Genomic DNA, 14,027 nt, shown 5'->3' on the forward strand with positions numbered 1-14,027 from the left:
ACTTCTAACTCATGCCGCAGACTCCTCCTGAGAGCAGAAGCACCAGCCCTGTGTTAGTCCATACCGCCGTCCTATCGGACCAGCCGCAGGATCCGGAGACTGTCTCCTGAAGACACCGCAGCGCTTCAGACTACCCCAACTGGTATGGAACGTGCAATGATGAATCGGTATACGCTTCAGAATCCACTGGTGCCGAAGTCGTTCCATGGCGACGTCTTCGAAGACGTCGAAGACTGGATGACCGACTTCGTGACAGTGAATGACCGACCGAATACAGTGAATGGGATGACGCGACTAAACGTAGGAATGTCTACTTTTGCTTAGAGGACGGCGCGCGTACATGGTTTCAAAACCGTTAGGAGCAACTGACGTCGTGGCGCGAATTCCGCCGTCATCTACTGGACACCTAGCAATTCAGGTCCGCGTCCAGCTTCCCAACAAAAGCGTTACCCCGTTCGTCGAAGATATGACGCGCCTCTTCAGACGAGCAGACCCGGGAATGACCGAGGACAAGAAGTTGCGGCACCTGATGCTAGGGGTGAAGGAGCAACTCTTCGCTGGTCTGGTGCGCAATCCTCCGAAGACTGTCGCCGAATTTCTATCCGAGGCTGTCAGTATGGAGAAGATGCTTCAGCAGCGCTCTAACTTTTACGAGCGGCAAGTGAATGCGACTACGGACATGTCGACGGCCATCGGAAGCTACAATGACAACCTTCGAGACCTCATCTGCACCGTTGTGCGCGAAGAGATACTCAACTCTATCTGGGCTGCCGGATACCTGCCATCCTCATGGAAGGAAGCTATTGTTATTGCAATTTTGAAGCAGGGTAAAGACCCTTCCTCGGCGGCAAGTTACCGCCCGATAGCTCTCACAAGTTGCCTGTGTAAACTTTTTGAAAAAATGATTAATCGCCGAATTAAACATTTCCTTGAACTGAACAATATGCTTGATGCCTATCACTGTGGCTTCAGAGAAAGGTGGTCCACAACTGATCATCTTGTGCGCATTGAAGCACATATACCTGACGCATTTGTACATAAACAGTTTTTCTTGTCGATATTCCTCGATATGGAAAAGGCGTACGACACAACTTCGCGTTACGGAATTTTGCCAGGACTTGTCGGGAATGGGCATCCGTGGAAGTATGCTAAACGTAATAGAAAGCTATTTGTCTAACCGTACCTTCCGCGTGAAAATCGGCAACGTACTGTCACGTCAATTTATACAAGAAACTGGTGTACCACAAGGAGGTGTGCTCAGCTGCATACTGTTTATCTTGAAGATGAACACGCTTCGTGCTTCATTACCGCCAGCTATTTTTTATTCCGTCTACGTAGACGACATAAAAATAGGTTTCAAATCCTGCAACCCTACAATGTGTGAGAGACAGGTACAACAGGGCTTGAACAAAGTATCCAAGTGGGCAGACGAAAACGGATTCAAAGTGAACCCCCACAAAAGTTCTTGTGTTCTGTTCACCAGGAAGAAAGGGCTTGTTGCAGATCTCACTATCCAAATGTGTGGACAACAAATACCTGTGAACAAAGAGCACAAGTTCCTAGGCGTCATACTTGACTCTAAACTTACTTTCATTCCGCATATAAAATATCTCAAGGTGAAATGTCTAAAAACAATGAACTTACTCAAAATTTTATCTCACACATCCTGGGGTAGTGACAGGAAGTGTTTAATGAATCTTTACAAGAGTCTCATTTCATCACGATTGGACTATGGTAGCGCGGTATATCACTCTGTCGCCCCTAGTGCACTGAAGATACTGGATCCCGTGCACCATCTAGGTATGTGCCTGGCCACTGGTGCTTTCAGAACAAGCCACATTGAAAGTTTATACGTCGAATCAAATGAGTGGTCACTCTATCTGCAGAGAACATACACCAGCCTCACACATTTCCTTAAAGTCCACTCCAATCATCAGCATCCCTGTTTTAATACTGTTAACGATATGACGTGTGCTACACTTTTTCGTAATCGTCCCTCTGTAAAGGCACGTTCACACTGGGGAATCTGGCGTCTACAGCGAACGGAATTCTCCTGCCGCCGAAATTCGCGCCGGTCACACTGCTAGCCCACCGCACCGCCGGAACGCGATACAGCGCCATCTGCGGTGTAAAGCGCTAACCTCCAAACAAGCGCCGGATATACCGGATGTGCCCGCAGCCTCGAAACTGCGCAGTTATCTCCGCTCGAGTAGAGTTCACGTGGTTTTATTTTTGCGCCTCATCGCTGCAAGCAAAGACAATGAACCCTGATCAAGAAGAGGCAGTACTGCTAGGCTTGCTGGCAAGCACCTTTCTGGCGATGCATGACGCGCAGAAGCATTCGCAGAAGAGACGACGCCAGCGGCGATGGTGTGTTCATGCTGCTTTGCAAAAGCGCGAAAAGCTTGGTCACGCCACCAAACTACTACCCCTTCTGCGAGATCGCGACGTGGAGTGCTACAGAGAGTAAGTTCAAATGTATTGTTATTCGTGACAACAAATATTAAGTTTCGGACCAATTCGATCAGCATTTACGACGTGGCAACAAACACGACTGCGACAACGCGCGCGCGTCCGACTCAGCCGCCATCTTCGAAATTCTTACTCGCGCTCCGATTGGTCCGCGGTGAGGGAATCCGGCAGCAGCTGTCGCAAAAATCGGTCCGAGACCGATCGGCGCGGAAAGGGCTATTCCGGCGGATCTCGCCGCCGCTGAACTGGGTTCCGCGCCGCTCCAGACGCCGAAAGTCTCAGTGTGAACGCGCCCTAAGACAGCCTTTCTCACGGCGTGTCAGGGAGCTTAGCGAAGAAATGGATATCCCACTCCTCGAACATCACTTAATGCCTTCAGCCAAGCTGTTACCGCCTTGGGAGTAGCAGATAGTAGTATGTGACATATCATTTGTAGAAGTTCACAAAGCACGCTTCAGAGGTCGAAATCCGAATGCATTTCCTAGAATTACAGTCCAAGTACTCGTGCACCGAATTTTACACAGACGCTTCTAAATCTCATGTCGGAGTATCCTTTGCAGCTGTCGGTCCGTCCTTCTCAGAAGCCGGAGTACTCCACCCCGAAACAAGCAACTTTACGGCTGAGGCCTACGCAATATTGTCAGCTGTAAAGCATGTAAAGAAATCAAAACTTCAAGAAACTATTATATTTACAGACTCCCAAAGCGTCGTAAAAGCCTTGAAGTCACCCTGTAAACAGAAAAACGCTGTACTCAATGAGCTCTATTCTGTTCTTTGTAGAGCATACGCAACTAAACAGCATGTCATTATATGCTGGGTGCCAGGGCATAGAGGCATCGAGGGCAATGTTCTTGCTGACCAAATGGCCACATCAGTCACATCACCCGCTATGAACCCTACAGCTTCTGTTCCTGCAACAGATTTGAAACATTTCTTGCGAAAGAAACTGCGAAGCCACTGGCAACGCTTGTGGGACGCCGAAGCAAATAATAAGCTCCACTTGATTAAGCCACAGTTAGGGTTCTGGCCCTGTACAACTAAAACACGACGAACTGATGTCCTATTATGTTGTCTCAGAATAGGACACACGTATGGTACTCACAATTTTCTATTGAATGGTGATGATCCTCCAACCTGTGGTAGATGTGGCGAGAGGCTCATCGTCCTCCACGTCCTCCTGGAGTGTCGGGAAGCCGAAAGAGAAAGAAAGAAACACTTTCCTCAAGCATATCGCTATTGTGTCCCTCTACATCCCGCTATTTTTCTTGGTAAAGAACCGCTCTTTAACACCAAAGTAGTCCTCGCATTCTTGAACGATGTTGGGCTAGACGTTATTAGCCCAATAAGTTCGTAGCGCATCCTCTTTCCAGAGGATGTCGCTGTGATAGTTTTTAACAGCACATGCCTCCAGGCCCTTGTGTTTCAAGGGCTCTGTTTAGGCACTTGTGCTTCAGGTCAAATCTTGCATCTGTAATATTTTGTACGTCGTATCATTCTTTCGCAACGTATTGTTCATGCGTATAGTACACATCATTAGTAAGTGCCATAATCTTATTACGTACAGATTTTATGCACTTTACATCGACTGTTTTAGGCCCCTTTACAGCCATGCTACATCTAATGTTCATATAATTGACTACTCATATACCACTAACAAGCCATTACCATCGTCTTGGCGCTCTTTGGCCACATCTGGCCCTTGCGCCAATAAACCACATTAATCATCATCAAGCCTATGCTGTGAGGGACAAGCTTTGCCAGTACTGCATTTCTGATGATGGCAGGGTCCCCTGGCAAGACAGCATCATCAATACCACCGCATAGAAAGTAGGTCTTTATTTGCAATAAGCATTTCAGGTCTGCACATGACCGCATTGCAAACAGTACTGCGATTAAAAAAATATTGCACTTCAAAAACGCACTTTTAAGGAATATAAAACCTGGATACAAACGCTATGCTGTGCAGCTCTGTGCAACGCATGACTAGCCCTTATTTCCACGATCCTGGGCGTATAACAGTATCAAAAGGATAAATATTATTTACAAAATGTACTGCGTAGTTCTGAGCTTCCCAAACACTTCCTTCACAACTTTATAAAAGAGTTTAACTATCACATATACAGACTTAGTACTCTTTGCAGTACAATAAAATCTTAAAATTGCAAGATCGTACTGTGCAGTTTTGTGCACAACGTGCCTAGTTCAGAGAACAGCAAACCCTTAGATTTACTGTCTTTGACAAGGCCTTAAATATCACTCGTAATTTCAATAAATACATATCACAGGCACAAACTTTTCATTCCATTTATCATTTCTTTAATTCAATCATGTAAGTACAAGTGATTTCCCCTATGTTGTTCTTGGTGTGATTGTTTGTTGGCTTCTTATGATATGATTCATAAAAATCGGGCCCCTCGGTTCCCTTTCTTCTCGTTCATTACATAACGAGGGCTCGAATCTGGCAACATTGATGCCTTCAGGTAGCATATGTGGGTTCATTAACCAGTTGCCATCACCCAAAAAGATCACGTGCTCGTGACGCCTGCGGCAGAAAGGATGTTCCACATCCGCCGCTGGGTTTGTGGGTGGCGGCGCTGGCTAACACTCCCAGGGTTAGTTCTACTTGTAAAAACATAAATACCCCAGAAAGCGGATGGGAAAACGGATCCGCGGTAGCTCAATGGTGAGAGCATCGCACGCGTAATGCGAAGACGTGGGTTCGTTGCCCACCTACGGACAGTCGTTTTTTCTTCCGTTTTCATTTCCATTAATTTATCATTTCTTTAATTCAATCAGTAAGTACAAGTAATTTCACCTATGTTGTTCTTGGTGTCATTGTATGTTGGCTTCTTATGATAGGTACAAACTTTGCACTGTATAGCTCTGTGCAATGCAGAATGAGTTGAACACGCCAAACCCTTATCGTAATTTGGACAAGAGCTTAAGCATCACACATAGTATCACACAAAAAGACAGGTAACTTTCTACCATACAGGACTAGTTCGAGGCACTTTAGGATATGCGATATGACATATGCTATAAGGAAAAATGGAATACGAGTACAAACAATAGAACTTAAATAAAAACAATGAACTTAAATATAACAGATAAAACAACTGTGGTATGTACTATCGTCCAAAAAAGTTTACGGACCAAGGGATCTGGAAAAGAGATGAATATGTCCGCAGCCTCAAAATACAGCCTGGTATTCAAATTTCCAAACAAAATTGTTGGCATATACCAACGCATAGTACGGTTTTACTGGCTACTTTTAAAGGCTGCTTGGGTATTAAGCGTTTTCTGAGATCCCGTGGTCCGTAACCTTTTTTTGGTCAATAGCACATTGCACCATGCAGTTGTAGAGTTGCGATCTGGATCAGTTGGTACATATTGAATAGTTAAAACCAGTCAAAGAACGAAGTACAGAGAATAGACGTGGTACACACAACGACAGTCGTGTGTGCCGCATCTCTTCTCTGTACTTCGTCCTTTGACTGGTTTTTACTATTCACCATGCAGCTGTCTATACGGAAGGACTATTGTTCAGTCCTCCGAGCCCTCACTTCCAGCATTTTTTGCTGCATGACAGCTTGGATGGCACCCATAGTGTCAAACTGGTCATCAGCAGGCAGTGACCGCAAACTCGGGCAGCTGCCATCCAAAAATGGTACGGAGTGTCTCGAGTTTCTTCGTTTTAGCGCCACTCCACTCCTACTGCCTTGATGTGATCAAGGCATGCGGCAGCAACTGTTGCACTGGAGGGACCACTGGCATTAGGGCTGTAAATAAAAGGATGTCTTCACTACTGTTGACGATCAGTGTACCAATTCCTACATCACCGCTGTGGATTTCTCGATGTCTTTGCTACCTTTCTTGGTCTTGGAGCCCTATAAGGGAAAAGGTTGGTGAGCTAGTTTTGGCAATGTATATGTTAATGGGTAGAGGAACCTAATCACACATACGTTTCACTTATGTCAGCGACCCCCTCTGGCTCGAAATCATCATCGTCAGGTTGCCTGGGAAAAAAAAACTTGCTGCTTTTAGGGCACATTATAACGTAATTACTGTTGCCATTCTGGTGTCGTTCTTGCAGGTTGTGTGTGAAACTCTGCATCTGGTGCACTCTCTAAAGTTTCCGGCACCAGCATTTCCTCCATTTCATGGGCGGCACCTGTTGCTGCAGAATCCTCGGTGTCTGGGCTTTCTGCTCCTGTGGCTTCAGCAATGTTCATTTTGCATAAATCACAAATAAATCAATTACAGCTGGTGCTCACTGATATCTGTATGCAATTTAAGAATGCCAATCATCTTGTGTGGCGTTTTAACACTAACAAAAATTTTCAGAACTTGCTCATTACCATCTCTACCACCAGATTATTATGGACATTTGAATAATCTGAGATGGCAATGTATGCAAAAGTCACTGAATGTTTCACATAGGCGGAGTATCGTGAGGATTTGAAGCATTTTAATGTTCAAAACAGACGTAACTATAAGTTATGCATACGTGTAGTTCCCACCATTTCAAATGGGTAGCTTAACATATTACTTTCCAATATACATATGGACCCTAGCTCTTGGGCCTCAGTTGCCCTTATGCCAATCAAGCCCACTAATGATCAGAATTTAGGATGACAAAAAATCATACCTACAAAATCTTCCGACATTATATCGTGTGTCCTTCTGGTTGACGCTGCAGTAGTCTCCAATTACGGGCAATCCAGCCTCGCGGCGAGCGTTGTCATGCAGTTTGAAGAATATGGGAATTAGCATGCGGTAGAGATGTTGCAAATACGCTTGGCAGTTATGCAATCACCCACCAAAGGAGCCAAATTCTAGGTTGCTGCACAAGCTAGAAAAGTAAAGTATGCAATGGGATGTTGAGGCGCAGAAAAACCAGGTACTCTCAAATTCCCTGCTCGGGGAAGCAGTAAAAACATGCAGCAGAGGTAAATAAATTGAATGACATTATGTTTGCCAAGCAAACCAGAAAGGTAACAGCAAGCCATTAACAGCTTTTCAAACAAACAAAAAAGGGTGGTGCCCGGTAAGGTATGTTAGTCTCAGCAACCCCACTGACTGTGCAAAGAAATTTCAAGGCAGATTGGTGAATACATAGACAATACTTACATTGCCTCCTGATACACAGCTTTCATTATGCTGGTCATCGCTTCAAAGTGTTTCCACTTCACAAGGGGAACATCATGGGCACCGTGCACGTTTCATTGAGTCTTTTATCTGATTCTTTATTTTCGTGAACGTATCCTTCAGATTCTTCAACTTCTTCTGGCATATCGCACCTGTGCAACCATTGCAATTTTAGATGACAGGCCAGCAGTAATGTGGACCGGCTACACATGCTGTGATAAAAGCAAGACATTTCTGCCGTCCAAAGACTAGTGTCTCTGAAAGAGACGGCTGTTAGCATGTTGTATATGCTGAATTCTTTAGCACCACATTCTGTCATCTGAGCAGCTGTCATAAAACACAGTGACTGAATTCATAATTGGCTATGGTGGCTGAATTGGCAGGTATACAGTTTAATTGGCTGAAGCGACATTTGTTAAAAAAAATCTGTATAGTGTCACCTTTGTTCGGCTTACTCGCGGCACAGACTGACCACACGCACCTCATCTATTTGAGATTTTGCAGAAGCAGCTGCTTTAGATCTTCGCCCAAATCTCGTTCTTGTGAGATGTGTCCTTGTAAAGCCGGTGACTTTTGTCGTAGAGTACCGGGTAATTCTTGATCGCATCGATCAGCATAGCAGCCGACACTTTCGGTGCCATGATGAAGTTTACGGCCGGATGCTTACGGCCGGATGTTTACATGCTAGTTCTGCTTCCGGTGCAGCGGAACGTTTTTCCGCTTCGCTATGGCGAAAAAATCGGTCAGAGGCCGATTTGGTTCGCCGCCTGGTTTTCCGCCCGCATTGCCTCCTAGGCGGTCGGATTTTTCGAAGTTTTTGCCGCTTCCGCCTGCTTCGAGGCCAAGTGTAAACGTAGCCTAAACTGCGTAAAATCTATGTGTAATAAGATTATGGCGATGACTAATTATGTGTACTATGGACATGAACGCATTGCGAAAGAATGATACAAAATATTACCAATGAACAAAGAGACACGACAAGATATTACGAAATAACAAAATATTACAAATGCATGAATTGGCCAGAAGCACAAGTGCCTAAACAGAGCCCTTGAAGCACAAGAGCCTGGAGGCATGTGCTATAAAAAAACGCTCACAGCAACATTCTCTGGAGAGAGGATGCACTACGAACCTACCTGGCTCACAACATGCAGGACCACATCGTTCAAGAAATTGATGATGATGATGTATGGGGTTTTTTGACGCAAGGGCCAGATATGACCAAAGAGCGCCATACACATGGTGATGGGTTTCCAATCAATTATTTATGAAATAAAGGAATGTACTGTGGATGGTGCATGTTAAATGGCTGTAAATAGGCCTAAAATCAGTCGCTCTAACTTGCGTAAAACATTATTGCAGTTTGTTGCCGCGTCAATTATGACAGCAGTGATATATGAGACTGCACAATCTATACTTAGGTTATTAATATAATTTCGAGATACGTAGCTAAGTTCCCGATATCGTTGCCAATCTGCACTCTCTAGCTTCCAGCGAGGCGGGTAGGCATTATGTCCCAATTGTTCTGCCGTATGTAGAATGATAGGATAGTGATCACTTCCATACGGATTTTTGATCACTGACCATTCGAAATGTGGAAGTAGTGAAGCAGAGCCAATTGTTAACTCTATGGCAGAGCACGTGTTGTGTCTCGTACGAGGCGGATCCAGGCTTTTTCTGAGGGGGGAGTCAGCTTTTGTCAATGATGATGATGATAATATTAGTCTTTCTTATTTACCAAAATTCCCCCTTTCTGCTCACGATGAGTCCGCCTCGGTTTACCGTGGCTTGTGCAACACCTGTAGCGAAGCCAGGTATCGGTTTCTTCGAACCTTTAGGAAAAGGACGTTGCGCAACACGGCCACGTGCTCGGCGGCTGTGTCTGTCTGATAATACATATCTAAGTCTGTATTGTTTCTGATAATCAAATTTGGGATGATCTGTTGCAGACTCATTATGGGTGCGTAAGCACGTGTCCGTCTTTGGATTTCGGTTGGGACATCATGATTTCCGTAATAGGCTCTTTTGTGTTCGGCTCAGACACATTCGCTTGCTTTGGAGGACTAACGAATTCCGCTCCAACGCGCCAACTATTACGCTGGTTGTTTACGATATGCGAATCACCGCGCATGAAGACTCACGACACCACCTACAAGAAGAACGATGTGGCGCAGTAGCCCTGAGAGCGAGCCGGCGTCTTTTTCTTCACGTTTTGTTTCCCACTCAACGTCATTTTTTCACACAAGGTGCGCATCTGCTCCCATTTCGTTTACCTCACGACGCCATCCTAGGCCCGCCCGCTGGCGTTGGCCGCTGACGTCACGCTCCCCCACTGCGCAGCCGCGGCTCGAAGCTTCGCCCGCTCCGCGATAACGCCCACTCAGACAAACAGATCCGGTGGGTTTGAGCCTCCCATGTTTAATGTAGGACAATAAAACAGTGCGAAGTTATAATGTAAAACTTGTATCGTACGAACGGCACTGTGCTTGTACTGGATATTGTCAACGTGTAACTGTGATCACAATGAGCGTTACAGTTATAAAAGTTATGCGTAGTTCTTAGTTTAGTCCTTAGTTGTTATTACTTATATATGAACACTTCACCGAGATACCTTTTTCATTTAGCAGGTTGGCCGCGGAACCACCTTATTAATTGTGAAACTGAAAGCTGCGTACTCCTCCCGAAGAACAGATGAGTTATAAAAAGAGTGGGGGGAGATTCAGTTCTTTGATTAAGTCTGACGCAACGCTCAACTCTTCAAAATAAACAGTGTAAAGCTTAGCAGTCTAATATTCAATTACGGTTAATCACGAATAATGAAAGCAACACGGGAATAAAACAACGTATGAAAAACTTACTGCTGCCTTTGTGAACTGTTTGCTCCCTGACAATCCAAGCCGGGCAACAGCGAGAGGTGACGAGTGGAACTCACTTTGTTTATGTTTGACAAAGGCTCGTCATACATTTCAGGTACGGGCTGGGTAGTTCTTTGATTTTTGTAGAAACACACGAGACAATTTATATGTCACATACAGATTGCGTAACAACATGGTATGAAGTTCTTGGTGTAAAACAGGCTAAAACTCGCGTGAAGCAAAGAAAAAAATCATGAGCCATTCTGTCAAATTTCGTCATCCACTTCCACTCTGTGAAAGTGGATGACGAGTAAAGCTGCTTAGCACACGACACAGCGGCCTCCCAATCACTACGATAGAAGACAAGTGAAATTCAAAATGGAGAACGGCAACTTGTATTTTCGGTGCTGTATACATTCACTGGGACTGACTTTAGGCAAAAGAAAACCTGTAAAACAAAGAGCGTATACTTTTTTTGTACATTTGCTGCCTTCAGCGTCTTGAAACGAATGCTTGGACAAAAGAGAAAAAATTACGGGGGATGCTTAGAACTTTCTAAGAATGTGAAGGCGAAGGCCTAGTTGTACTCATGGCGATGTGGAATGAAGCTCTGAGCCGACGCGGCGACGTATACGAGGCGCGCGAGCGCGCTGCGAGCGTGCTGCCGCTGTTTCCAGAACGTTCTACGGGCGCTGCCGCTAACAGTTTCGTCCTCCTCCCCAGCGCCGACATCGCGCTTGCCCTCAACGCGCCTACAGCGCTGCTGCTAACATTTCCCTCCTCCTCCCCAGCGCAGCCGTTGTCCTTTCCGTCAGGCCCCTCACGCGCTAACGCTGACATTTCCATCCTCCATCCCAGCGCCGCTGTTGCTCTTTCCCTGAGCGCGAGGGGCAGTATGGGAATGCTGGCCTGATGAGCGGCGTCAGAGCCAGCTGTGGAAGAAAGCGCCAAACGCGCGAGAAGTGGCACGAGCGCGAGGCAAGCTCGCTCACCTTCTCTGTACCTTACAGCGACCTCGAAACAGAGATTTAAGGCTTTCGCCTTAAACATGATATCTTTTTCTGCGGCATTGTAGTGCCAAATTCCGCGCAGTCACAACGCGGCATTGAAGGGCAGACAGACGACGAACTCCGAAGGACAGGGCGCCATATTAAGTTTATCTATTTACTGTTTAAGTTGATCGAGATTACATTGTACACTGGGGTAATCTGACAGGAGACAACAAAAAATTCAAAGTAAGACGGCGTCGTCTCAGCTAGGTCCGGCCCTGTGCGGCTCTGCTTGGTCCGGCTAAAATATTTTGTAGTGGGTTCAGAGCCGGGCGCGTGCTCATGTGTTGCACGTTGCCGCCGAGAGGAGGCGCGGCAAGAAGTTCCTCCTTAAAGTCCAGGGGCTTTATTCCTCCTGAAGTTGACCCGGCGTGAGCAACTGCAGACGGTGACGTTCCTCCTCGCACTCATGGTCCTTCGACGCATTCTCCGCGTTCGCTATCTGTGTTCACGGTGTCCGTATTCACGTTGCTGCTTTCGACGTCTCTCTGATTTGTTCTCTTTTTTTCTCCGGCGTGAACGCACTACGCGGCACCCCTGGCTTTTCCAGGTAACGGTAAGAGGAAACCAATGACACCACGAGGGGGCAAATAAGTTCAGCCGCTCGCGTGGACATCGGCTTGCTTGACAAAATGGACGTCCCCTCGTTCGCTCGACGCCGCCAACGGGACGAGTAAGGTACGGCCGCCGCCAGGAGGTCCAAGGTGCTCATCAGAAAAAATAACTACAACTTCGCGACACCACACCCTATCGGAAAACAGCTAAGCTTGTGAACGAGCTCGCTTTGCCTCTGCATGGCCGCTACCACAGCTACTCGCGAAAAATACTTGTGCAGAGAGCTGGTGGCCGTATTTTTTGGCGACAGGGCCATCACTCTGTCAGCGAGGGGTGATGCAGAAATCTGAGGGGGGAGTCAGGACATCCGGACATCCCCCCTGGATCCGCGCCTGGAAGGTAGGTTCCTTCTTATTGAAGAGGCAGGTACCTGTAGAGAGCAGGATACTTTCAATGAGGCGACCTCTTGCATCACACCGCGAGTCGCCCCATAACGTATTGTGGGCATTAAAATCACCAAGCACCATGTAGGGCTGAGGCAGCTGGGATACCAAGTTTTCAAAAACCATCCTGTTTAATATATAATCTGGTGGAATATATAACGAGCACAGTGTTACGAGCCTATCATGCAATATGGCGCGGATTGCCACAGCCTCAAGAGGAGTCTGTAATGTCACCTCTTGACAGGCGATCGACTTATCAGCAATTATCGCAACGCCTCCTGATGATGTGAGAGCACCATCACGATCTTTTCTAAAAATTACGAACTGCTTAAGAAAATTATTATGTGATGAATTCAGATGCGTTTCTTGTACACAGAGCATCTTCGGCTGGAAGTGACTGATGAGTTCTTGGACGTCATCTAGATTATTGATAAGACCTCTGACGTTCCACTGCAAAATTTGGACAGCCATATTAATTAAAAGCAAAATGAATGCTCTGTGTACAAAACAAGGTATTCAAATTAAGAACAGTTTTTTTGTGGAGCAGTGATTCGAGATTTTTCTTTTTTGGCGCGCTCAAGTGAGCCACGCCGCTCCCTCTGTGCCAGAGGCGTAGAAGGGCAAGAAGAAGTATCCATCGCCTCTTGCGAGGCGCTGTTCGCCCTTTCCCGGGGCACATCGGACGATTTGTCAGGCCTCACTGCATGTGCAGGGGCCTTAAAGGCCACAGGCTGGGAGGCCTGCTGGCCCTTCTTAGACGAAGGTGGAGCAGCGGCAGCTGCCACCACCGAGGGGGCAGAAGTAGCTGCTGCCGGCACACTATGTGTGGTTCGGACATCTGCTAGAGGCCGGTGCGGCGCAGCCCCCACGCGCACCGTATCGGCATAAGAAGGTTTTACAAAAGAAAATCGCTTTCTTGCTTCATTAAATGAAATGTTCTCCTTCATCTTTAGAGTGATGATCTCCTTCTCTCTCTTCCACGCAGGGCAAGAGCGCGAGTACGCAGGATGATCTCCATCACAGTTGGAACAATGCGGGTCAGATGTGCAATTTTCAGCTGTGTGTTCATTAGCACCACATTTTGCGCAGGACATTCGGCCATGGCAGCTCTGGGAGCTATGACCAAACTTCTGACATTTGAAGCACCTGCGAGGATTAGGAATGTATGGTCTGACACGTATCTTTATGTAGCCTGCGTGGATATATTCTGGGAGTATACTGGAGCCAAAGGTTAGGACTAAGTGCTTTGTCGGTATTTCCTGGTCATTGCGCCTTATCTTGATTCGCTGCACTTGGACAACATTTTCATCTTTCCATCCGTCAAGGAGTTCATTTTCGGTGAGATTCAAGAGGTCACTGTCAGATACCACACCACGAACTGTGTTCAAGGAGCGGTGTGCAGTTACGGTTATAGGAGTATGGCCAAAGGACAGGAGGGTGTTCAGTTTGTCATACTGGGTCTTGTTCTGAACTTCTAGGAGAAGGTCACCACTGGCCATTGTCGT

Source organism: Dermacentor silvarum, unplaced genomic scaffold, assembly GCF_013339745.2.
Source record: "Dermacentor silvarum isolate Dsil-2018 unplaced genomic scaffold, BIME_Dsil_1.4 Seq843, whole genome shotgun sequence".
NCBI classification, from domain to species: domain Eukaryota; kingdom Metazoa; phylum Arthropoda; class Arachnida; order Ixodida; family Ixodidae; genus Dermacentor; species Dermacentor silvarum.